The 24,092-nt window shown below is 41.4% G+C and overlaps 2 long non-coding RNA genes across 2 annotated transcripts in view; one reads left to right on the forward strand and one right to left on the reverse strand.

The window, feature by feature from the left end:
- Positions 1-3,774: 3,774 nt before the first annotated feature.
- On the reverse strand, positions 3,775-19,609 carry LOC110741280. The gene is made up of 3 exons (XR_002517216.2): positions 19,548-19,609; positions 17,028-17,137; positions 3,775-3,834 (listed from the first exon to the last, which is right to left on the reverse strand). It is a non-coding gene; the product is annotated as an uncharacterized LOC110741280 (long non-coding RNA).
- An 866-nt stretch (positions 19,610-20,475) lies between these two features.
- The window catches only part of LOC108582061, a 39,474-nt gene continuing 35,857 nt past the window's right edge, over positions 20,476-24,092 (forward strand). The window contains exon 1 of the long non-coding RNA XR_001895209.3: positions 20,476-21,837. This is a non-coding gene — a long non-coding RNA (uncharacterized LOC108582061). The remainder of the gene's footprint in view (positions 21,838-24,092) is intronic.

Consider the following 24,092-nt stretch of genomic DNA (forward strand, 5'->3'; position numbering starts at 1 on the left):
AAAAAAAAAAAAAAGAAAGAGTGAGGGATAGGGAGGGAGGGAGGGAAGGAGGGAGGGAAGGAACTAAAGGAAGGAAGGAAAGATGCTGAGGTGGAGTCATCCAGGTTTATGTGATCTTGACTTTGGTGCAGGTTAGGTTGAGGCTGAGAGGCTTTGTATTTTGTCCTCTTTGATAAGGATTGCTAAAATCTCTCTTGATGGGTCTTAGTGTTCTTTCCACAAAAAGGGAGAGTCTAATACACATTTGGAAGTGTTAAGTCCACCTCGAACATAAAGGAAAAAAGTGCAATTACTTTTCTTCCCCTAAGAAGGTAAAGTGGTCACAGCCAAGAGGAGGAGGCTCAGAGATGACTGTTAGGTGTTTACAACACTAGCCTTGAATTGTAATGTTCAGTGTTCCAGTTTTCATTTCTTTTGTTAAAATTATTTTTATTTGGCTTTTGATACTATTGCAACTAAAATTGTTTCTTTTATGTATTGTTCATTTTTTATGTCAAGAAATACAATTAAATTTGTATACTGATCTTGTATCCTGTTGCCATACTGAACTTTATTCTAAGGTGGTGAATTCCTTATGATTTTCTAAATACAAGATCAGGTCAAGTGCAAATAAAAATAAGTGTACATAATACTGGCCAGGCACAGTGGCTCACACCTGTAATCCCAGCACTTTAGGAGGCCGAGGCAGGTGTATCACTTGAGGCCAGATGTTCGAGACCAGCCTGGCCAACTTCATCTCTACTAAAAATACAAAAATTAGCTGGGCATGGTGGTGTGCACCTGTAGTCCCAGCTACTCAGGAGGCTGAAGCACAAGAATCGCTTGAACCCAGGAGGTTGCAGTGAGCTGAGATCATGCCATTGCATTCCAGCCTGGGTGACACAGTAAGACTCTGTCTCAAAAAAAAAAAAAAAAAAAAAAAGTATAATAATCCTTTCCAAAATAGATGCATTTTGATTTTGCTTGTTGCCAAATTGTCCTGACTAGCACCTTGATTTTGTACAATGATAACTAGATGTGACAGTGGATATATTGCTTTTTATCTTAGGAAATACTTACATAGGCTTTCACTATTAAGGATGATGTTAGATGTGGGTTTTTCTTGTACTCTTTACCAATTTGACTGTATCCTTTTCTATATCTACTTAGCTGAAAGTTTTTATCGTGAAAGAATGTTGAATATTTTCCAACCACAGCTGTGATCCCCAGCTAGTGATCAGGTCCCTGCAAGTCAGAAAGGGAAGGACAGGACCCCAAGCTTGCAACCCCACCACAATCACACAGCACAAGAGATTATAGAAATACCAGTTAGTAAGAGGTGTATTTCACCCAGTAGAAGACAAACTACAAAGAAATCAGCCCGTCTTCAAAACTAAGATCAAGATTGATCACAGGATTTCTGAGTGACTTTCTCAGCCAGGAGACTGCCCCTGTTAAAGATTCAGTGGTAGAAGGGAGCAATTAGGAAGTAACAGGTACTGACCATCTACTGGACCCCCAGGGAGCTGTTCCAAGAGGATAAAAAGGCTGAGCACCTGTCAGCCGCCACCCAGCACCAGCTGCAGCTGCAGCAGAGGTGAGTGAGGAACCCTTACATACCATCCCTCCACAGGAATGTGCCCCAAAGAGGTCCCTTCCTCCTGCTCCACATTCTGTGTGTCTGCACACCACTGATGCTTCTTCTTCCCACTCTTCATTTCCCCATCCCACCCTTCTACCCCATCCCTTCCTACACAGACTGAAGCAGGAACTAAAAAAGTGTAGGTCAAGCCCCTGCCCAAGTCCAGAGCATGCAAGAGGTAAGGATGGCCCAGTAGGAGTGAGCAGAGAACTGAGCTCCTGAAGGGGATGAGGCAAGAGGGCAAGGAGGGTCCTCAGAGAATGGTCTGCACGGAGGTATGGTTCTACAGAGACGCAGCCAAGAAAAAGGTGTTGAGGCAGGCTGATGGAGCAGAAGGGTATGGCGAGGGTAGGGAAATACGTGGAGACCCTCAACCCTGATGCTGATCTAATGAAAGTTAGTCCCCAGCCCCTAAGAATTTCTGAGGAGAAACCTAGTGTTGCCCATTGAGCAGGGCCTGATTCCCTCCTAAGCTGGGAAGACACACCGTGCCTTGCCCTTATTCCATGGGGCTGCAGGGAAAAAAGGCAGTATTTTGCCACAACCTACCTCAGCTGAGTCTGTTTGTGGTGGCGTAGGTGTTAAGCACAGTTCCTACATGCAGGCCTCTGAACAGAATGAAATGGCCTGACTGCCTCTTGCCCTGGACAAAGTTATCGCTGCAAGTGCTCAATAAATGCTTACCTATACTCCAGGTCTCTACACTACTCATTTCTGGGACCCAACAGGCTGTTCTGGGCCCCCAAGCATAAGGATGCAGTCCTGAGACCCTCTAACAATGGGCCTAGGATGTTTGGATCAGTGATGATTTCTTCCATTCCTGCACAGACTCCCAGTATTATTACTTTTTAAAATAAAATTAGGGAGCTGGGATTCAAAGCCAATCAGGTTTCATGCTATGGTCCCTTCTGGTTCACTGAGAACATGTAATTTGAGACTGCATGTATTGTGTGTTCTGATGGACACACATGATGGAACAGACACTTGTTAAATGTAGTATGTTAGAAATCCTCAGTGTGCAGGGAGTCATTCAACTAGCTTAGTCATTCAACTAGCTTAGTCATTCAACTAGCTAACTTAAATTTGTGTACATTTGAGGCATATTATAAATCCATGGAAATGCATTGACACAATTAAGGTCATGATGTACTCCAAATTCTGTGTTTATGTATCTTGATACATTAAATTAACATCTGAGAGGTATCTTCCCTTGATAGGCTTCCAACAGTAGGTAGGCTAGTTACACTATGGAACTGGGGACAGGGTCCCTGGAGATAGTAACTTTTTCCACAGAAAAGTAAGAATGTGGCAAGGATGGAAACTCCTTCAGTCACTCTGGGATATTAGGCAACAAACCTAAAACTTGACCTTTCAGCTTTCTAACTATGATGTGGTGTTAATCATTTCTGTGTTATAAATGAACTGGCAGTACGCTACAAAAATATATCAAGTGGAGATTAGAAAATATATAAATGTAATGACTACTAAGATATATTTAAAAACAATTTCGGCTAACCCATGATTACAAGTAATTTATAGCGTTGGTTTATTATTATGATACAAGAAAAACATAAATGATTAGTTCAATTGATGAATAAGATGCCTTCATAAAAATTCCAACTACTCATAATTGTAGGAACTCATGAAAACTAGAAATAGAAGGTAGCTTCCGTCATACATATTGGTGAAATGTTTAAAGCATATTTGGCTGGGAACAATTCAAGTATGCCTAGTATATTCAGATACAATAGACCATCATACTTTAAGTTTTAGACTGTGAAATAGATAAAGGTATAAAATTTATGATTATGCAGTTAAAAGAATCTACAGATAATTTGTAGAATCGCTAAATGAGTATAAAAGCTTGCTAAATGTATGTCAGTATTTTAAAAATCAACTTTATGTCTTGATATCAGGGCAGAGGACCCAAAATAAATACATTGAGGAATCTACAGTATATTGAAAAAAGAATACAGTATAGCCATGACATTAAAGACAGGTACCTGGTGAGGATAAGCATCTCAGTCAAAGCCTGCCTCACAGGGAAGGGTCACAAGAGGTTGGGCATGGGCTCTAGTTTTTCTTTCTTCAGGGTTGTGCTGGCTTGTACTTCCTCTCTCAGATCTGGAACTACCAGTGTGTGCACAGAACACCTCAGATCCAGGGGTGTGTATCCTGTAGTGTAGACCTAACACTGAGATGAATAAATAGACCTGTGGAGTTAAGGAGACAACAGTTATTTAAAAGACCCTTGTCTTTCAGATACTTGTAAGTGACAGAAATTGCATTTATTATTGCTGTTGTTGCCTGTGCTTTTGAGGTCATATTCAGAAAATTATTGCCCTGGCCATTGTGTTGCAGCTTTCTGTGCCACCACCCCCCGCCTTTTTTTTTTTTTTTTTTTTTTTTTTGCTTAGTCATTTTATAGTTTCATGTCTTATTTTTAAGTTTTTAATCCATTTTGAGTTGATTCTTTTTTTAAAAAAATTATTTTTTGAGACAAGTCCTGGCTTTATCACCCAGGATGGAGTGCAGTGGCATAATCTGGGCTCACTGCAACCTCTGCCTCCTGGGCTCAAGAGATTCTGTCATTTCAGCCTCCAGAGTAGCTGGGACTATAGGTGGACACCACCATGCCCAGCCAGAGTTGATTCTTGTGTAAGCATTGACCTAAGGATAGAATTTCTTCTGCATGTGAATGGCCAGTTTTTGTAAGTTGGTTTATTGAAGAAACCGCCCCCCCCAAACTTATTTTGTGTTCTTTGTAAACTTGTTAAAAATCAGTTGGTTGCAGACATGTTGATTTCTTTCTCTCTCTCTCTCTCTCTCTTTTTTTTTTTTTTTTTTTTTTTGAGACAGGATTTCATTCTGTCACCCAGGCTGGAGTGCAGCGGCATGATCTTGGGTCACTGCAACCTCTACCTCCTGGGCTCAAATGATCCTCTTTCCTCAGCCTCCCAAGTAGCTGGGCCTACAGGCATTTACCACCATGCCTGTTAATTTTTGTATTTTTTTTTGTAGAGACAGAATTTCTCCATGTTGCCCAGGCTGGACTCCACCTGCCTTGGCCTTTCAAAGTTCTGGGATTATAGGCGTGAGCCATCATGCCTGGCCTATGTGGATTTATTTCTATGTAATCTTTTTATTGTGTTGGACATAGTGTTTGTTTTTATTCCAGTACCATGCCATTTTGATCACAATAGCTTTTTTTTTGAGACAGAATCTCGCTCTGTTGCCCAGGCTGGAGTGCAGTGGCGCGATTTCGGCTCACTGCAAGCTCCGCCTCCTGGGTTCACGCCATTCTCCTGCCTCAGCCTCCCGAGTAGCTGGGACTACAGGCGCCCACCACCGCGACCAGCTAATTTTTTTGTATTTTTAGTAGAGACGGGGTTTCAGCGTGTTAACCAGGATGGTGTCTATCTCCTGACTTCGGGATCCTCCTGCCTCGGCCTTACAAAGTGCTGGGATTACAAGGCGTGGGCCACTGCGCCTGGCCTTGATAGCTTTTTAATATATTTTGAAACATGTAGGATGATGCCTCCAGCTTTGTTCTTTTTGCTTAATGTTGCTTTGGTTATTTTTTATTTGTTTTGGTTTTCTACAAATTTTAGGGCTTTGTTTCTATTTTTTCTACTTTTTCTATTTCTATAAGGAGTGGCATTGGAATTTTCATTGGAATTGCATAAAATCTATATATTGTTTTGGGTAGTATGGATATTTTAACAATGCTAATTCTTGCAACCCATGAACATGGGATGTCATTCCATTATTTGTGTCATCTTTAATTTTTAAAATTTATGTTTTATAGAGTTCAACAAGGACATTGTTCATTTTCTTGTTTAAATTTACACGAGTGTTTTTTAATGCTATTGTAAATGGAGTTGTTTTCTTAATTTCTTTTTTAGGTAGCTTGTTGTTAATGTATAGACATGATTAGTTTTGTATTTTGATTTTATGTCATTCATTTTTACTGAATTTGTTTTGTCTTTTAACTCTTGTACAAGAGGAATAATTGTGATACTCACCACTATGAAAACACTAATATTGTGTAATGGTAGAATTTTAATTTGACCATCTACGTCCTTTTCCAGTGAGTTATATGCTTTCATATATTTTCATGTTACTAACTATTGTCCTCTTTCTTCAGCTTGAAGAATCCCTTCAGCATTTTTTGCCAGACAAGTCTAGTGGCAATACACTCCCTAACCTTTTATTTTGCTGAGAAAGTTTCTCTCCCCTTCATTTTTGAAAGACAAGATTGTGGAAAATATTATTCTTGATCGGCTTTTTTTTTTTTTTTTTTGATTTTGATTATATCATCCCACTCCCACAGATCTTCAAGATTTTTGCAGAAAAATATGCTGTAGCCTTCTAGGAGTTCACTTAAACAACAAGCCACCTTTCTCAATGCTTTCAAATTTTCACTTTGTCTTCATTTTTAACAATTTGACTATGATACGTCTTGGTTGGGTTGGTCTCTGTGGATTCATCTTATTTGATGTCCTTCAGGCTTCCTGGATGTGGATTTCTATTTACTTTCCCAAGGCTGAGAAGTTTTCTGCCATTATTTCTTTGAATATCTTTACTATCTTTTTCTCTTTCTTCTTTCTATCATATGAATAATGTGTAAGTTTTTCAACTTGATAGCATGCCAAGAGTCCCTTAACCTACCTTTACTCTTTCATTTTAAAAAGTGTTTGCTCCTCAGATTGGATGATTTCCAGTGACCAGTCTTTGAGTTCACTCATCCTGTCTTTGAATTAGTCTGCTGTAAAACATGTCTATTAAATTTTTCAGTTTAGTTATAATATTCTTCAACTCTATAATTTCTCTTTGTACTATTTTTATACTTTCTATCTTTTTTTGTAAAATTCTCAGTTTCTTCTTGCATTGCTCTCCTGATCTTGTTGAACACCTTTGAGACCATTATTTTAATTCCTTGTTGTGTAAATTGCATAGTTTCCTTCCACTAGGGTTGGTTATGGGACATTTTTGTCTTGTTCCTTTTTTGGAACATCCTTTCTTGTTCCTTTATTTTCTTTGACTCTCTATGTTAGTTTCTGCACATTATATAGGGAAACTTCTCCACCTCTCTTGTCACACTGACATGAGAGAAAACTTTCAGCAGTTTATGTGGTCAGAGATTCTAAGGTACCTTTCATATTTGTGCTTGTCTCTATGTTTGTTGGCTGCCAGGAGAGTAAGATGTATCACATTCTATCATTACCCCCAAGACAGTAATGTTTCTACAATTTCTGCAGTTAAATTCACATGATACCTTGTGATCCTGGGGAGACAGTTGTGGAAAATGAGCCTGTTGTGTGGCTACCTCTGCTTTCTTCTGCATAAGGAAACTCAAGAATGCAAAGCCAATTCACTGCCAATGATAGGTGATTAAGGCTACAGTCTCTTGGGGGAGCCAAAGAAGTTGTGGCACTTGGTGTGTGGACAAACTCCAGAAAGAATAAGTAGAACTAGATTTATCACTGTGGTGAGCTATGAGGGAAGACTCAGAAAGATTTCAGGGTCTGCTCAGGCTGCTAAAGGTCTGCTATTTGCCCCTTTCACCCTGTGACGCAAATTAATTAGAAGCCAGGCCATCAAGTTGCCACTGGAAGAGTTTGTTGTTAATCTCTTCCCAGGAGAAACAGGGAGCTGTGCCTGTTAGCCCCTTCTCTGCACTACCTATGAGGGTTGTAGCCCTTGGAAGTGCTTGCATACCAATTTGATTCCACCCCTTTTTGTGAGACTCACACTTGCCCTGTCTCCTGCACTTTCAGAGTTTGGAGGTTTAGAATATAGTTTCTGAAATGGAAAATGTAAATATTGAAGCACTTAGCACATGTAAAGTACCATCCAGGAGGAACTGGGAGATCTCGAGTTATTAGTGGGGCAAGATGGGGAGCAGGGCTCAAGAAGTGGTGAGCTCCTCCTACTCAGGCTGCCAGAGGTTACTATTTGTTGGCCCCATTATCTTCCTAATGCAGAACAGGTAGAAGCTCATTTGTCAGCATCAGCAAGCTTGAACATCCCTTCTAGGGAGACACTGATACCTATGAGTTTTAAGCCCTTCATTGCCCATATCTTGGGAGATAAAGCCTTTCAAGTACTAGTGTGATCATAGAAAACTGCCATTTTGTTTTGTTTTCTATATAGACTCATGGATCTTAGTCTCTTATACTCCCAGAGCTAGATAAATTAAGAGCCGAACCATGGGGAATTTTACAGGTTGGCTCCCATATATATGGTCCATACCCTACATTTCTCAGTGTGTTGCAAGAGTGTTGGGGATTCCTTTCCAACTGTATGTTGTAGTGGCTAGGGCAGGCACTACAGTGCCCAATTGTGTTTTGGTATTTTCTGCTCATGTACGTTTTTTTTCCAGATTTCCACTGCTTGGGAGTCTTAACTTATTTATGAGTTTCTCTCAGAGGGAATTGAGCCTGAATAGATGTGTATTCGTTGTATTCGTGGGTAGAAGGAGAGTTGGGAGCTTTGTCTTTGGCCGTGTGACTGTTGCCTCCTTTTAACATTGACCTTTGAATTGGGTTAACTCATTTGCATTTAGCGTTATTATGATGTGGTTGGATATATATCTGTCTATTGCTCTTAAAGGCCACTTGCAACATACAATTTATTTTTACATTTATTTGGATCCATCTGGATTTTGTGCATATTCTGGTTCTTGATCTTTGTCAATTATTATAATATTAGAGTTTCATAATATACATTAGTGCCAGGTAATGATAGTTATTCCTATTGCTTTTATAATTCACAAATGTCTTGGCTGATTTTATATGTATATTTAACCTTTCAGATGCATTATAGTGTTTTTTGTTTTGATCTCTTCTTCCATAAACAAAGCATGTTGACCTTTTGATGTCATAACAATATATTTATAGATTAATTTTAGGGAAAATGATTATCTTTGAAATGGTGAGTTTTGTTTACCTACACACATAATATCAAGTCTTTTATGTCCCTCTGTAAATTTTTATCTCCTTATTCTATGTATTTCTTTTAAAAATATGCACATATGAAATACCACCTGCATATTACCTCCAGGGGCAACTGGAGATTCTTAATTTCACACCTGTAGGCAGTCAAAAGTTGAAATTGTGAATCTTATACTTGTTTCCAGTTCACAGGTAAAATAGTGACATATAACTTTGTCCTTTTCTATTTTTTCTATTTACTATTAACTCTTTTATTTTTTGTTAACTCTTTTCTATTTACTTCCTTTGGTCTCATTTTCATTTAAGCCCTTTTTGTCCTTGGCTCTAGAAGTCATTTACTTTTTTTTTTCCATAGGAGAGTGAGTTTAATTCAGTTTCTAATAGTAGTAGGTTATTTTATTGGTAAGTTATGGGCATTTGTTTATTAATAGCTGTTTTAATTAATCTTTGTGCTAGTCCCCTCACACAAGGGGTAATACAACATCCCACTGCTGTTAAGACTCCTGCCACAATTATGAGAGATGTAAGTATTAAAGCTACCATGCCTTTCCATTTTTCAAACCAACCTTCTAGCCAGCCTTTTAATTCCAGCATTTTCTGTCAGGTCATTGGCTAGAGTTTTTAGTTCTGGTAAAGCTTTTGTGATGGTCCCATCTGGGGCAGTATTGTTGGGAATGAAAGTACAACATTTCCCACCCAGAATAACACATAAGACCCCTTTTTTCTGATAGTATTATGTATAGTGCAAGCCTGTTTTTCCAGGCCATTCAGCTGTGGCATCTAACTGGCTAGCCACCCCTTTGAGGGCATCCTGAGTACATCTGAGAATCTCTGTTGATTATAATAGATATAGTTAATCCAATCCACATTCTTATTAATAGTTGACCACCAGAAGAGTGCTGACTCAAACCCAGCAGCTATTTGGTTTTAGGCCTAAATTCATTAGGTACACCTCTAGGGACTCCAGTTGAGTTAACATATATATTGGGATTAAAAGAATTTGTCAAATCTCTCTGGTTTCAGTGTCCATGTGTATTTTTGGGTATCCAGCTGGACTAAAGCAGAAGTCCTAGTCCAGTTGGATGGTAACAGGTTATGGAGGTTCCTTTTCCCACAATACCACCAGGCATCAGCCTGGGGTGTATGGAGAGCTGAGTAATTGCCATTGCTTGGCTCACCAGTGATGTTTAGGTAGAAGTAGGTAGGTAGAAGTTGAGAGTTCTCCCACAGGCTTATTGAACTCTTCCCCCTGCCTGGAGAGGCAAGAGGAGTAGTTCTGAGGAGAGAGAGAGACCCTCTCATATTGTTTTATACTCAGTACCTGTTTTAAGAAAAAAACAAGGAAGTAAAATCAAAGACAGGCAGCTCGGTGCCAGGCCCAAAACCAGGCCTGGGCCTGCCTGCCCTAAACCCAGTAGTTAAAAATCAACTCATAACTTAGAAACTGATATTATTCATAGATTCCCGGCATTGTATAAAAGAACGTAGTGAAACTCCCAGCCCTGTTTTATTTCTCTCTGACTACCAGTGCATGCAGCCCCTGTCACATACCCCTTGCTTGCTCAAATCAATCGTGACGCTTTTATGTGAAATCTTTAGTGTTGTGAGCCCTTAAAAGGGACAGGAATTATGCACTCGGGGAGCTCGGATTTTAAGGCGGTAGCTTGCCGATGCCCCCAGCTGAATAAAGCCCTTCCTTCTACAACTTGGTGTCTGAGAGGTTTTGTCTGCGGCTCGTCCTGCTACAGTTCATATTCCCTATAGAGAACAAGGAGATTGCTCTGGAATCTGAGCTCTGGAATGCGGGAAAGAGCAATGACAGACTCTTACAAGTCTTACTTCCCCATGCATCCTTGTCCTGGTATAGAGCCAACATACAGTGCAGTCCTTTAGGATGGGTATTACATCCTAGGGGAAATGGAACCACCTGTGCCCGAGGTCATCCCACAGCAGTTACTCTTGTTGAGGGCTTGTATCAAAAATTTGACCCATTTGACCCAGGCATTTACATCCCCATACCCTGTCTCAATTTCTAAGGTTTGCCTTAGATCCTTTACCTTAGTATTTTTCCCTTTTAGGGTCATTATCTGGTGATCTAAAGTGTTTATTAGGGTCTGAGGTTGGAGTAGTCCCAGGAAAATGGGAGGTTGAGTTCTTGATTAGTTTGAGAACAAATAGCCCTAGGGGGTCTTTCCCTGTGATTTCTGCCCCTCACCCATATATCCGAGATGCTACTTTTGGTTCTTGGTCTACAATGACTGGATTGTCAATGGTGATGAGTATAGAATTATATTTTAAATTCTGGCAGTTATTTGGCAGGGAACCCTTGGAAAGATGTAGTTTATTCTTTAAGAGTCTCCAGCTCAGAGTTACTTATTCCATGTTTACTGTTCAACCCTGAAATTGGGTAGTCCACTATACATCATCCCAGCTGGGGCAGGGTGATGCCCTACTGTAACATGTATTTGGTTCAAGGAAAAGATGTTTGTCTGCCTGTGAGAACTGTCTCTGATTTTCTAAATTCCCACAAGTTAAAACCTGGCAGGTATCAAATCTTATAGTCTGAGGTGCACATTATTCACCAACCTGGTTGGGTAGGGAAGAGTCCCCTGCCAGTTTCCATTTTGACCTTCTGCTCTTGTATGTAGCCCATCCCAGCCATATTAACTTCCAGAAATGGGGCCAGCCCATGTTTTCCTTTTAGATTTTTCCTAGAGTTAACTTTAAGGGGTCCTCAGGTGACCCATGTACTTTCCACTGGTCTTTTTCCTTGCCTTCTAAGGTCCCTTTTACCAGTCCCTTGACTTGAGTATAGTGAGTCAACCTTTGTTCAGCTGTTTGCACATCCAGCCATCTTAGTGGTCAGGAGCCCTTGATAAGGAGCTTCCCAGCTTGGGTGGAGCTTATCTTCTTTCCAAGTTTTAATCAGCACCAAGTCACCAGGCTGAAAGTGGTGAACCGTGAACTCAAGAGGCAGAGTTTGAGTCAGAAGTCCTTTTCACTTAAGGAATGTCAGGGTGGAGGATATGGCCAGTATATAATTTCTTCAGAATTGATTCTTGGTTTCCATAGTAGGGAGATCTGTAGCTCTGCCCAAATACTGGAGCCCATATAATAACTCATGGGGGACAATCCCAAGGTTTTTCTTGGGGCTTCCTAATCCTAAGGAGTGCTATTGGGAGATATATGGTTCAAGGTACTTTAGTTTTTAAGATTAGTTTAGTGATAGGCTTTTTGAGAGTTTGATTTATTCTTTTTACTTTTCCAGATGAATGGGGATGCCAAGGGGTGTGATAATCCCATTTAATTTGTAAACCTTCCATAACTCCCCTTAACACCCTTGAAATAAAGTGACTCCCATTGTCTGAATCAATATTTTCCACCAGGCCAAATCTAGGTACAATCTGTTTTGGTATTATTTTGATCACATTCCCAGCAGTGGCTGTTGGAAGGGGAAAGTTTTCCACCCAGCTGGAAATTACCAGATTGTATATTACCAGTAAATACTTTAGTCTTCCTACTTTGAACATTTCTGTGAAATCTACTTGAATGCTTTGAAATGGCCTTAGTCTGGAGGTCTTCCTCCCATGGCCCGTTTTTTAATTACCTTTTTGTTTATTCTTTGACAAGTTACACAACTTCCCCATACTTGTTTAGCAAGAGTATACATCCCTATATTCCCATAATTCCTAATGTTATAGGAGGCAGAAAAAAATTATTTAGGTAGACAGGATAAAGTGAGACCCTGGCAGGAAACTTTCCTTCTAACAGAAAAGCAGCTTAGAAATTGCTTCCTTTCTAACCTCATGCAATTCAAAGAAATCACTTCTCTTCTAACAAATGGCAGCCTGAAAGTTCAGGCTGTAAATCACAGATAAACAGCTCAAGCACAGAAGGGGGTAGGGGGTGGGGTTGGGGATGAAGTCTCCTGGGTAATCAGCAAACTTCACACTTATACAATGGGCCCCAGTAAAAACAGTGGGTCTTAATAAGCACATTCCTTTCCCTTTAGGCACACAAAGATAGGGAAGCTCAAAGCAGACTGTAGCAGGGAATGCCTGCAGCTGCAAGATGTCTGGGAACTGACACACAAACTCTCCCTCCCAGATAAGAACAACAGAGACTAAAAGCCTGCCTACATAATCAAGGAATTGGGTAAAGGCTGATAGAAATTTTGCTTTATACAGATAGCACCCCTGGTCCCAACTAAATCGTTGGGCCCTAGAAGGACAAGACATTCCCTCCTCACGAGTCCCCTCCTCACTAGCCTGTTTATAAAAACCCTGACATTTTTACTAAAACTTGGCAACCCACTTGGGACTCCCCCGCTGCAATGGAGAGATGTTCCCCTGCCCACCAAACTCCTGATCCAAACCCATTCCATGTGCACGCGCATCTGTGACGCTGATCTCCCTGGCCGTGAGACCAAGAACCCTTGCAACCACCCCAGACAACAAGGCTGCCTCAGTAAGTATTGCATCACACAGAGCCTGGGGTCCTCAGTGACTCCCTTTATGTAATATAGACATTCATTCTTTTATTAGGACTTTACACACATTAGCTCTCTCACACTGTCCCCCTTTATCTTTGCTGTCTGCTTGGGCTCTGCAGCTTATGTCACCTCCATGCCTGCAGCTGCACTCTCTCACTGGCAATGTCAGCTTTTAGTTACAAAGTTAACCTTTAAAAGGCCTTGCCCTGCTGGGTCCTCTGGATTTAATCTGGAGTTGTTTTTTTTTTTTTTTCATCTGATCTCTGAGCCTCTGCGGGAAGGCAGAGAGTTTTTTCTTTTTCCTTGTTAAATCTTGAATGCGTTTGACACATTTTGGGTTCTAAGAGTTGAATCTTTGATCTGTTTTTTTTTTTTTTTATTCTGAGATGGAGTCTCGCTCTGTTGCCCAGGCTGGAGTGCAGTGGCAAGATCTCTGCTCACTGCAAGCTCTGCCTCCCAGGTTCACACCATTCTCCTGCTTCAGACTCCCAAGTAGCTGGGACTACAGGCATCCACCACCACGCCCAGCTAATTTTTTTTGTATTTTTAATAGAGACGGGGTTTCACTGTGTTAGCCAGGACAGTCTCGATCTCCTGACCTCATGATCCACCCGCCTCGGCCTCCCTAAGTGCTGGGATTACAGGTGTGAGCCACCACGCCCAGCCTGATCCCTTTAATTGTTAGTTCCTTGAGGTCCTGCATTTGGGCCTGGTCCCTGGGATCATTATTATCCCATTTGGGATCAACATTTGGAAATTTCTATTCGGCTAGCAAGACTCCCTCTCTGGGAGGGTATTGCCTTTCCCTGATGGTCGTGGCTGCTCACCTAATCATTCCCCTTTCTTCTCCTGTGAACGGGATATTTATAATAGACTTTATTTTAGCCCAGGTTTAAAAGCTGGGTCCTAGGAATTGGTCCAGCTGGTCTGCTAAACCGAGGGGATCTTCTAGGAGTGGTTTCATTTCCTTCTTAATATTCCTAACTTTAGCACTTGTAAGAGGAGCATTTACAAAGCCAATGTCTCCCTGTCTCATGGGCACTTCCCCAAGAGGGAACATGCTGGATGCCTGCTGTGTGGAAGGGATAGGGAAGTTCTCAATATCCTTCTTACACTGTTCTAATTCTTGCCTTAAATTTGGATAAGGATTCAAAGGAGCAGTTGGTTTGGCTCCCCCATGGTCTCCGGGTCTGTCTTCCTCTAACCCTCCTGCTGCCCTTGATCTTCCTGTCCCTTTCTTTGTGAGACATATGGAGGGGCAAGCATGATAGGGGGTCCCATGGCTTTTCACTGGGTGAGGCTCTTTACTAAGCTCTTTTTCTTCTTTGAGGTGGAACATGCGGGCTAATTCCTTGATCTAGCAGAGAATGTAACCTTTCTCTTCTTGTGAGAATGGGGTTTTGTTAGTCACGTAGAGAATTAAAGCTTGGCACACTCAATCCTCATCTGAGCCAAACTTAGGCCAGAAGACTGAAGGCTTACAAATGTCTTTCCTTTGTCCCCCAGTGCTAGAATTTCTGTCTTCCATTTTTGGCCAGTCTCTGTGTCTGAGTTTTTCCTGTGTACTCAACTGCACTTACAGGAGGCTTCTTTCATAGTCATGTGTACTCAACCTCCACTTATTGGAGGTTTCTTGCACACCCCAAGACAGAAGAATCACTTCATTTGTCTCTAGCCATTTCCCTCTCAGGAGAACGGAACTGCAGATTGGGACTCCGCACTTGCTTTATATCTAACATTCAGTTTAGTCACACACACTCAACCTCCAAAAATGCACCACCACCAAGGCAGTAGTTAATAGTCCAATTTTCCTACCTTGGCTGGTGCATGAGTTTGCCTGGTTGCCCAGTGCATGAGTTTGCCTGGTTGCCTGGTGCCTGCTTTTCTCTCTTTGTCACCTCTGCTGCCTCCTGAATAACAATCTTGGGATTGTCTGTTTTCTGCATAGAGCTGGAAAGCCTGGAAAGAGCAGGCCACCTAAATTGGGTGGGATACATCTCCCCTCTCAGCCAGAGTCCCACTCCAAGCAAGCAGAGATCACAGATGAGCCCCCAGGTTTGTGAGAAAAATGTTCACCCATTCAAACTCAAAAGAATGGACTTACAGGCATGAAAAACAGTGAAAGTGAGACTTCTAATAATGGTCTTGCAAGATAGGGGGTCTGGTAGGCAGGCACACCCAGGGCAGTCATAACAGGTAATTTATCTCCTAACATGCAAGTCCCCCAGTTCCTCACTGGTCGAGTACTATGCGGTTACAATCTTCCCGGACGTCGCCTAAGTTTAATTATCTGCCTTATAAGATTATATCTTGGTCCTCTTCCCTACTTAAGTTTCAGTTTTCCAATAGTGAAACTTTCTTCCCTTCTATGGGCTGACCCTTCCTGGACATTTTGTTCACCAATTTTGACCTTCTAGGTGCATGAGCAGTGTGGTTTGTTATGTTGGCAGACTGGCTGCCAGTACTTAGATTTATCATACCTTGAAAATGGTCCATTTAAATGTTTTCTCCCATGACAGAGGTGCTTGCTTCACTTTCGCCTTCCTCCATGATTGCAAGTTTCCTGAGGCCTCCCCAGCAATGCAGAGCTGTGAGTCAATTAAGCACCTTTTTGACTACTACTACCTAGTCTCAGGTAATATCTTTATAGCAGTGTGAAAATGGACTAATACAGACACAGACAGCTTGTGAGGTCCTGAATCTCTCACCTGGATGCATTCAACAGTGTGACTCTCATATGTGGTTCCAGCCACAGGTGGAATGGCAAATTACTTCTGGAACCAGCTCACAGGGTTAATAATAATTTTCATTCCTGAATGCAGCCAATAGAAAATATTTTGACCTTGGCTTAGAATAACAGGCAAAATTGTTTGTCCACCATGAAGTCCTCAGAGAGGATTGTGACTCTCACATCTACTATATAAAGCCCTCAGGTGGTACAGAGAGTGGCACAAGACTCAGCAAACAGTTGAGATTTGACTCCTGTATTCACAGTCAGCCAACAGTAAGGATTGTTACCTAACCACAGACATAGCCAATTGGTAAGGTCCTAAATTTCACACCATGATGCAGGTGACCATTGAACTTGTGATTATCATACCTGGATCTGGCCACAGGTAGAATGGTGCCTTATTTCTGGACCCAGCTCACAGGCATGATGATGACTCTCATACCTGGACCCAGCTAGTAAAAGAAATTTTTACGCTCATACTTGAGCTTATGGAAAATTATATAATCATGTACATTCAATCACAAAGGTTTTAGAGGGTATTGTTACCCTCACACCTACCATATAAAGCGCTAAGGTGGTAGAGAGAGTGTTATAACAGAGCTTAGCATAAAACGTGAGGTTGTAACTCATAGCAAGACACAGACTACAGGGGGGATTAAAGCTCTCATTCATGAATGCAGTCCACTCTTGAGATTGTGACTCCCATACTTGGACCAAACTCACAGCTGGTGTTGACACTCATATCTGGATCCAAGACATGTATGAAATTGTGACTCTCATTCCTGGACTTTCCTGGAAGTGGGATTGTAACACATACTCTTGGCCAGGGATTAGGTGTCAAATTGATATATGACAGAGCCAAACACCTAGCTGATTTGATTCTCCTTCCTGGGGACAGCCCACAGAAGGTACAGTGAATCATTTCTGGACTCAGCTAACAAAATAATGACTCTCCTACCTGGACCTAGCCAGCAGAAAATATTGTGACTCTCACAGCTAGGCTTTGGTCAACATGTAAAACATGAGGTTCAAATCTGTATGAATGTCACAGAGAGAATTGTGATTCTCACATATACTGTTTAAAGCCATCAGGTGGTACAGAGAGTGTCATAACAGAGCCTAACACATTGGTAAGATTGTGGTTCTCATATGCACAATTAACCAATAGTTAGGAGTGTCACCCTCATACAGGGACACAGCTCACTAGTGAGGTCCTAAATATCATACCCGAATGCAGTCAGAAGTTGGAATTGTGGCTCTCATACACGAATCTGGCCCACAGGTAGCATGGTGACCCTCAAACCTGTATTCAGCACACACGTGATGCTGGGACTCTCCTACAAGGACAAAGTTTACAGATGATATTGGGGCTCTCATGCATGGATCTAGTCCATCATTGAGACTGTGACTTCTGTTCTTGGAACAAAATCTTGGTGATTTTGACTTTCAGACCTGGACCTGGGACGTGTGGCATTTTAACACTCATACTTGAACCTTATCACAGGTGGGATTCAGATACATACCTTTGCCTAGCACCTAGGTGATTTGACTTTTCTATGTGGGCCCAGGCCACAAGTGGGATTGTGATGTATAAAAGAGGCAAGTATCTTGGCTCTTTGGCTCTGCTGCCAGTGCCCAGATGATTGACAGAATTGTAACATATACCTTGGCTCTTCACCAAGTTAATTTGATTATTTTTCTGGTCTCAGCCCAGCGAGATTGTGACATATACCTATGTCCACCATCTAAGTGATGTGACACTTCTGCCTGAACCATGCCCACAGGGGGGATTGTGACATGTAGCCGGACCCAACACCTAGGTAGTTTGGCACTCCTGCCTTGGCCCAGCACATAGAAGTAATTGTAAAATATACTGGGCCCAGCAACAAAATGATGTGATTCTCCTACCTGAGCATTGCCCATAGAAAAAATAGTCATGTATAGCTAAGTTCATCACCTATGTGACTTGACTGTCTTGCCTGGGCCTAGCCCACAGGAGATGTTATAGAATATGTCTAAGCCTAACATTTTAGTATTTTTTTTCTCCTTCCTGAACTGTGCCCAGTGAAATAATTGTGAAGTATTTCTGGGTCTGGCACATAGGTAATGTGACACTTCTGCTTTGGCCCAGGCAACATAGAAAATGATGAAATACGTGTACGTCCAGCACCTAGGTGATTTTTCCCCTGGGTCCAGTCTACAGGTGGAATCACATACATTTGTACAGGACATACATTTGGGCCCAGCACCTAGGTGATTTAGCTCTCCTAACTGGGCACTCTCCATAGGCGGTATGGTGACTCATTTCTGGACCCAGCTCACAGGTACAATAAATACTTGCGTACCTGCATAAAGCCAATGGGAGAGATTTTGACTCTTGTAGCTAGGCCACAACAGCTAAGATTGACTCTTGTAGCTTAGCTTAACAACAGCTAAGATTAGGGGTCTCATACATGTATAAATGTCACAGAGAGGATTTTGACTGTCACGTATACCATGTAAAGCCCTCAAGTGGTACAGACAGTGTCATACTAGGGCTTGGAACATGGGTGAGATTGTGACTCTCATATGCACACTCAGACAACAATTAAAATTGTCACCTCTACACGTGAACACAGCAAGCTGGTGAGATCCTGAAACCCACACACCTGGATGCAGTCATCAGTTGAATTTGTAACTATCATACGTGAAGCTGGCCACAAGTGGGATGGTGATGCATTTCTGCACTCAGCTTACAGGTGATGGTAATAATGAATAATAATGAATCTTATACCTGCACCCAGGCAATAGGAGAGATTTTGACTTTCATACCTGGGTTTACAAGCAACATATATAATCATGCATCTTTACCAGTATGAAGGGTTTAGAGAGGATTGTGACTCTCACACCTACCATGTAAAGCCAACAGGTGGTACAGAGTGTCATAACAGGACCCAGCCCACAGGTAAAATTATAATTCTCATATGCACATTCAGCCAAAAGTTAGGATTGTCACCCTCAAACATGAACATCGCCCACTTGTGAGGTCCTGAATCTCACATGAGGATGCAATTGACAGTTGAAATTGTGACGTGCACATGAAGCTCTGGTCACAGTTGGGATAATAACTCCTTTACTGGCCAAATTTATAGGCAGGATGATAACTCTCATACCTGGACCCAGACAATAGGAGATATTTTAACTCTCATACCTGGGCTTAGAAAACCAGAAAAATCATGGGTCCATATTAGCATACAAATCTCAGAGAGTACACTTATAAGTGGGAGCTGAACAATAAAAACATCTGGACACAGGGAAGGGAACAACACACAGAGGCCTGTTGCGGGGAGCGGGAAGGGAGAACATTAAGATAAATAGCTACTGCTTGCAGGGCTTAATACCTAGGTGCTGGGTTGATAGGTGCAGCAAACCACAATGGCACATGCTTGCCTATGTAACAAACCTGGACATCCTACATATGTATCCCAGAACTTAAAATAAAATAAAATTTAAAAACATCTCAGAGAGTATTTTGACCCCCACCTCTATCATATAAAGACCTCAAGTGGCACAGAGAGTGTCATAACATATTAGAGGTGAGATTATGCCTCTAATATGAACATTGAGTCAATAGTGAGAATTGTCACTCTCACACATGGACACACCTACTGCTGAAATTTTGAATTTCACACTTAGATGCAGTATATAGATGGTAGCATGACACTTATATGTGGATCTGGTACACAGATAAGATGATGACTTTCAGACCTGGATTTGCAGACCTGGATTCAGCACGCCTGTGAGGCTGCTACTCCCCTACCAAGAAACAGTCCGCAGGTTGGCGTGAGGCTCTCATCTGTGAATCCGGCCCACTGTCGAGATTGTGAGTGCTGAACTTGAAGCAAACTCACAGGTGGTGTTGACACTAATACCTAGATCTCAGTAATGTGTGATTGTGACTCTAGTTTCCATGCTTTGCCTCAAGTGTGATTGTGACATGGTCTCTTTCTCAGTACTTGAGTAATTTGTTTTACTGTGCCCCAGCCAACAAGTGATGTTGTGACATTTGACCGATCAAGTATCTAGCTTATTTGACTCTCCTGCCTTCGTCCAGTCCTCAGGTTAGATTGTGACATATACTTCGGCCCAGCATGTAGATGTTTTTACTCCCGTGCTTGAGCCCAGCCAGGTATGGTGACTCATTCCTGGATTCAGTTCACAGGCACAATGATGACTTTTATAAATCGACCCTGCCAATAGAAGTGATTTGAATGCCAATAGCTAGACTTAGGGCAACACGGCCCTCATACATGTATGAAGGTCAGATAAAACATTGCAACTCTCATGCATACCATATAAAGCCCATGGGTGGTATGGACAGTGTCATAACAGGGCCCAGCACACAAGAGAGATTGTGACTCTAGTATGTGCTTCTTGCCAACATTCAAGATTATCACCTTCGCGCATGTACACAGCCTACTAAGTAGGTCCAGAATCTTACATCCAGACATAGTCAACAGTTGGAATTATGACTCTTAAATTTAGATCCAGCCACAAGTGGGATAATGACATCTGTCTGGACTGAACTCACAGATGCAATGATGACTCTCATGCCTGAAACCAGACAATAGAAGAGATTTTTGACTCTCATACCTAGGTTTAGGCTCACAGGTAAGATTGTGGGTACATACCAGCCTGAAAGCTTCACAGAAAATTGTGATTCTTACACCTGCCACACAAAGCCCTTGGTGGGTAGAGAGTGTCTTCACAGGGCCCAGAAAACAGGTGGGACCATGACTCTCATAGGCACTCTCAACCAACTGTAAGAGTTGTTAACCTCAAACATGGACACAGCCAACTGCTGAGGTTCTGACTCTCAGAACCAGATGCAGCCGACAGTTGGAATTATGAATATCATACTTGAATCTGGCCACAGGTAAGATAGTGACTCAATTCTAGACCCAACCAACAGGTGCGATGATAACTCTCACACTTGGATCCAGCCAATGGTAAAGATTTTAACTCTTGTATTTTGGTTTAGGGCAAGTTATGTAATCATGGTTTCTTATGAGTACAAAGGTTTTATAGAATATTGTGACTCTCAAACCTATTGTATAAAGCCGTCAGGTGTACAGACAGTATCATAACAGGGCCCTGTGCACAAGTGAGCTTGTGACTCTGCACATTCAGTCAACAGTTCCAATTGTCACCCTCACACATGGACATGGCCCACTGTTGAGGCTATTAATCTCAAACCCAGATGCAGACAAAAGTTGGAATTGTGACTCTCATATGTGGATCCGGTCCACAGGTAGGATGGTGGCTCAGACCTGGATTCAGCACACCTGTAAGGTTATGACTCTTCTACCATGACACAACCAACAGGTAGTGTTGAGGCTCTCAACCATGGATCCAGCCCACCACTGATACTCTGACTTCTGTACTTGGACCACATTCACAAGTGGTGTTGACACTCATACCTGAGTCTGGAACATGAGTGGAACTGTGACTCTAACTTTTGAACCTTGACACAGGTGGGATTGTGACATTTTCTTGCCCAGGACCTGAGTGATTTGACTTTTTCACTGTGGCCCAGCTAACAAATGATCTGGTAAAATATGACAGTTCAAGCACCTAGATTATTTGACCCAGCTTCCTTGATCCAGCCCTCAGGTGGAACTGTGACATACACCTGGGCTCAGCATATAAATATGTGACTTTCCTGCCTATGCTCAGCCCACAGTTGGAATTGTGACATTTATCTGGGCCCAGCATCTAGGTTATGTAACTCTCCTGGGCTCTGCCCACAGAGGGTTTGTGACATATACCAGGATCCAGAGCTTAGGGGATGTAACCCTTTCATCTGGGCCAAGTTCAGAGGGTATTGTGACATATACCTGAGTTCAGCACCTAGGTGATTTGACTCACTTTCCTGGTCCATTTCACAGGTGGTATTTTAACTCATTTCTAAGCCCAACACACAGACATCATGTCTCTTATGCCTGGACCCAACCAGTAGGTGGGACGCTGACAATCATACCTAGGCTTTGGGCAATAGGTGAGATCATGAATTTCATACCTGCACTAAGGTCATAGCGAGGATTGTGACTTTCTTGTATATTGTATAGTTTCCTAGTGGTACAAAGAGTGTCATAACAGGACCCAGCACACAGGTGACTTGAGTATGCACTTTCTGTCAATATTCAGGTTTGTCACCTTCACACATGTACACAACCCACTGTTATTTTTTTATTTTTTTTGAGACGGAGTCTTGCTCTGTCGCCTGGGTTGGAGCGCAGTGGCTGGATCTCAGCTCACTGCAAGTTCCGCCTCCTAGGTTTACGTCATTCTCCTGCCTCAGCCTCCCGTGTAGCTGGGACTATAGGCGCCCACCACCTCGCCCAGCTAGTTTTTTTTTTTTTTTTTTTTCTTGTATTTTTTAGTAGAGACGGGGTTTCACCGTGTTAGCCAGGATGGTCTCGATCTCCTGATCTTGTGATCCGCCTGTCTCGGCCTCCCAAAGTGCTGGGATTACAGGCTTGAGCCACTGCACCCGGCCAACCCACTGTTATTAATCCCTTGTCAGATGTGTAGTTTGAAAATATTTTTCTCCCATTCTGTGGGTTGTTTTATTTTCACTTTGTTGATTGTATCTTTTGCTGTGCAGAAGCTTTTTAACTTGATGTAATCCCATTTGTACATTTTTGCTTTGGTTGCCTGTGCTTGTAGGGTATTGCCCCAGAAATGTTTGCCAAGACTAATGTCCTGGAGATTTTTTCCCCAGTGTTTTCTTGTAGTAGTTTTATAATTTGAGGTCTTAGATTTAAATATTTAATCCATTTTATTTCATTTTTGCATATGGTGATAGATAGTTGTCTAGTTTCATTCTTCTGCCTATGGGTACCCAGTTTTCCTAGCACCTATTAGTTGAAGAGGCTGTCATTTTCTCAGTGTATGTTCTGGCACCTTTGTCAAAAGAGAGTTCACTGTTGGTATGTGAATTTGTTTCTGGGTTGTCTGTTCTGCTCTATTGGCCTATGTGTCCGTTTCTTTGCCAGTACCATACTGTTTTGGTTACTATAACTCTGTAGTATAATTTGAAGTCACATAATGTGATTGCTTTGGTTTTGTTCTTTTTGCTTAGAATAGCTTTGGCTATTCTGATATTTTGATAGGCATTGCATTTAATCTGCAGATTGAGTAGTATGAACACTTTAATAACATTGATTTTTCCAATCCATGAACATAGAAGATTTTTTCATGTTTTGGTTTACTCTTTAATTTCTTCATTAGTGTTTTATAATTTTCATTTTACAGATCTTTCACTTATTTGGTTAATTCGTAGATATTTAATTTTATGTGTGGTCATTTTAAATGGGATTACTTTAACATTTTTTTTCACATTGTTCACTGTCAGCATATAGAAATGCTACAGTTTTTTTTATGTTGGTTTCACATCTTGCAACTTTACTGAATTTGTTAATCAGTTCTAACAGTTTTTCTTCAGAGTATTTAGAATTTTCTAAATATAAGATTATATAATCTGCCAATGAAGATAATTTGACTTCTTCCTTTTCAATTTAGATGCCATTTATATCTTTCTCTAGTATGACTGCTCTAGCTAGGCCTTTCAGTAATATATTGAATAACAGTGATGACAGTGGCCATCCTTGTCATGTCCCAGATCTCAAGAAAAGGGCTTTCAGTTTTTCCCCATTCACTATGATATTAGCTACGGGTCTGTCATAAGTGGCCTTCGTTATGTTGAGGTATGTTTTTCCTATCCCTAGTTGTTTAAGGGTATTTATCATGAAAGGATGTTGAAGTTTGTCAAATGCTTTTTCAGCATCAATTGAAATAATCATGTCTTTTTTTTTCTTTTACTGACCACTTTATTTTATTTTTAATTATTTTAATAATTTTAGGGGAAAAGCTGGTGTTTGGTTACATGATTTCTGAGATTTTTGTCCATCACCTGAGCAGTGTAGACTGTACCTAGTGTGTAGTCTTTTATCCCTTATCCCTCCCACTCTTGCCCCTGAATCCCCAGAGTTTATGATATCATTCTTATACTTTTGGATTCTCATAGCTATGAATGTTGCTTTTTATTCTAGGTTCCCTTCATGATTTAATGGTCTCCAACTTCATCTGGGTTGCTGCAAATGCCATTATTTTATTCATTTTCATTTCATTTCGCCATTCCATGGTGTGTGTGAGTGTGTATATATGTGTGTGTATATATATATGCCATATTTTCTGTATTCATTGGTTGGTTGATGGGCATTTAGGCTGGTACCATAATTTTGCAATTGC

This window comes from Papio anubis, chromosome 1 (genome assembly GCF_008728515.1).
Source record: "Papio anubis isolate 15944 chromosome 1, Panubis1.0, whole genome shotgun sequence".
NCBI classification, from domain to species: Eukaryota; Metazoa; Chordata; class Mammalia; order Primates; family Cercopithecidae; genus Papio; species Papio anubis.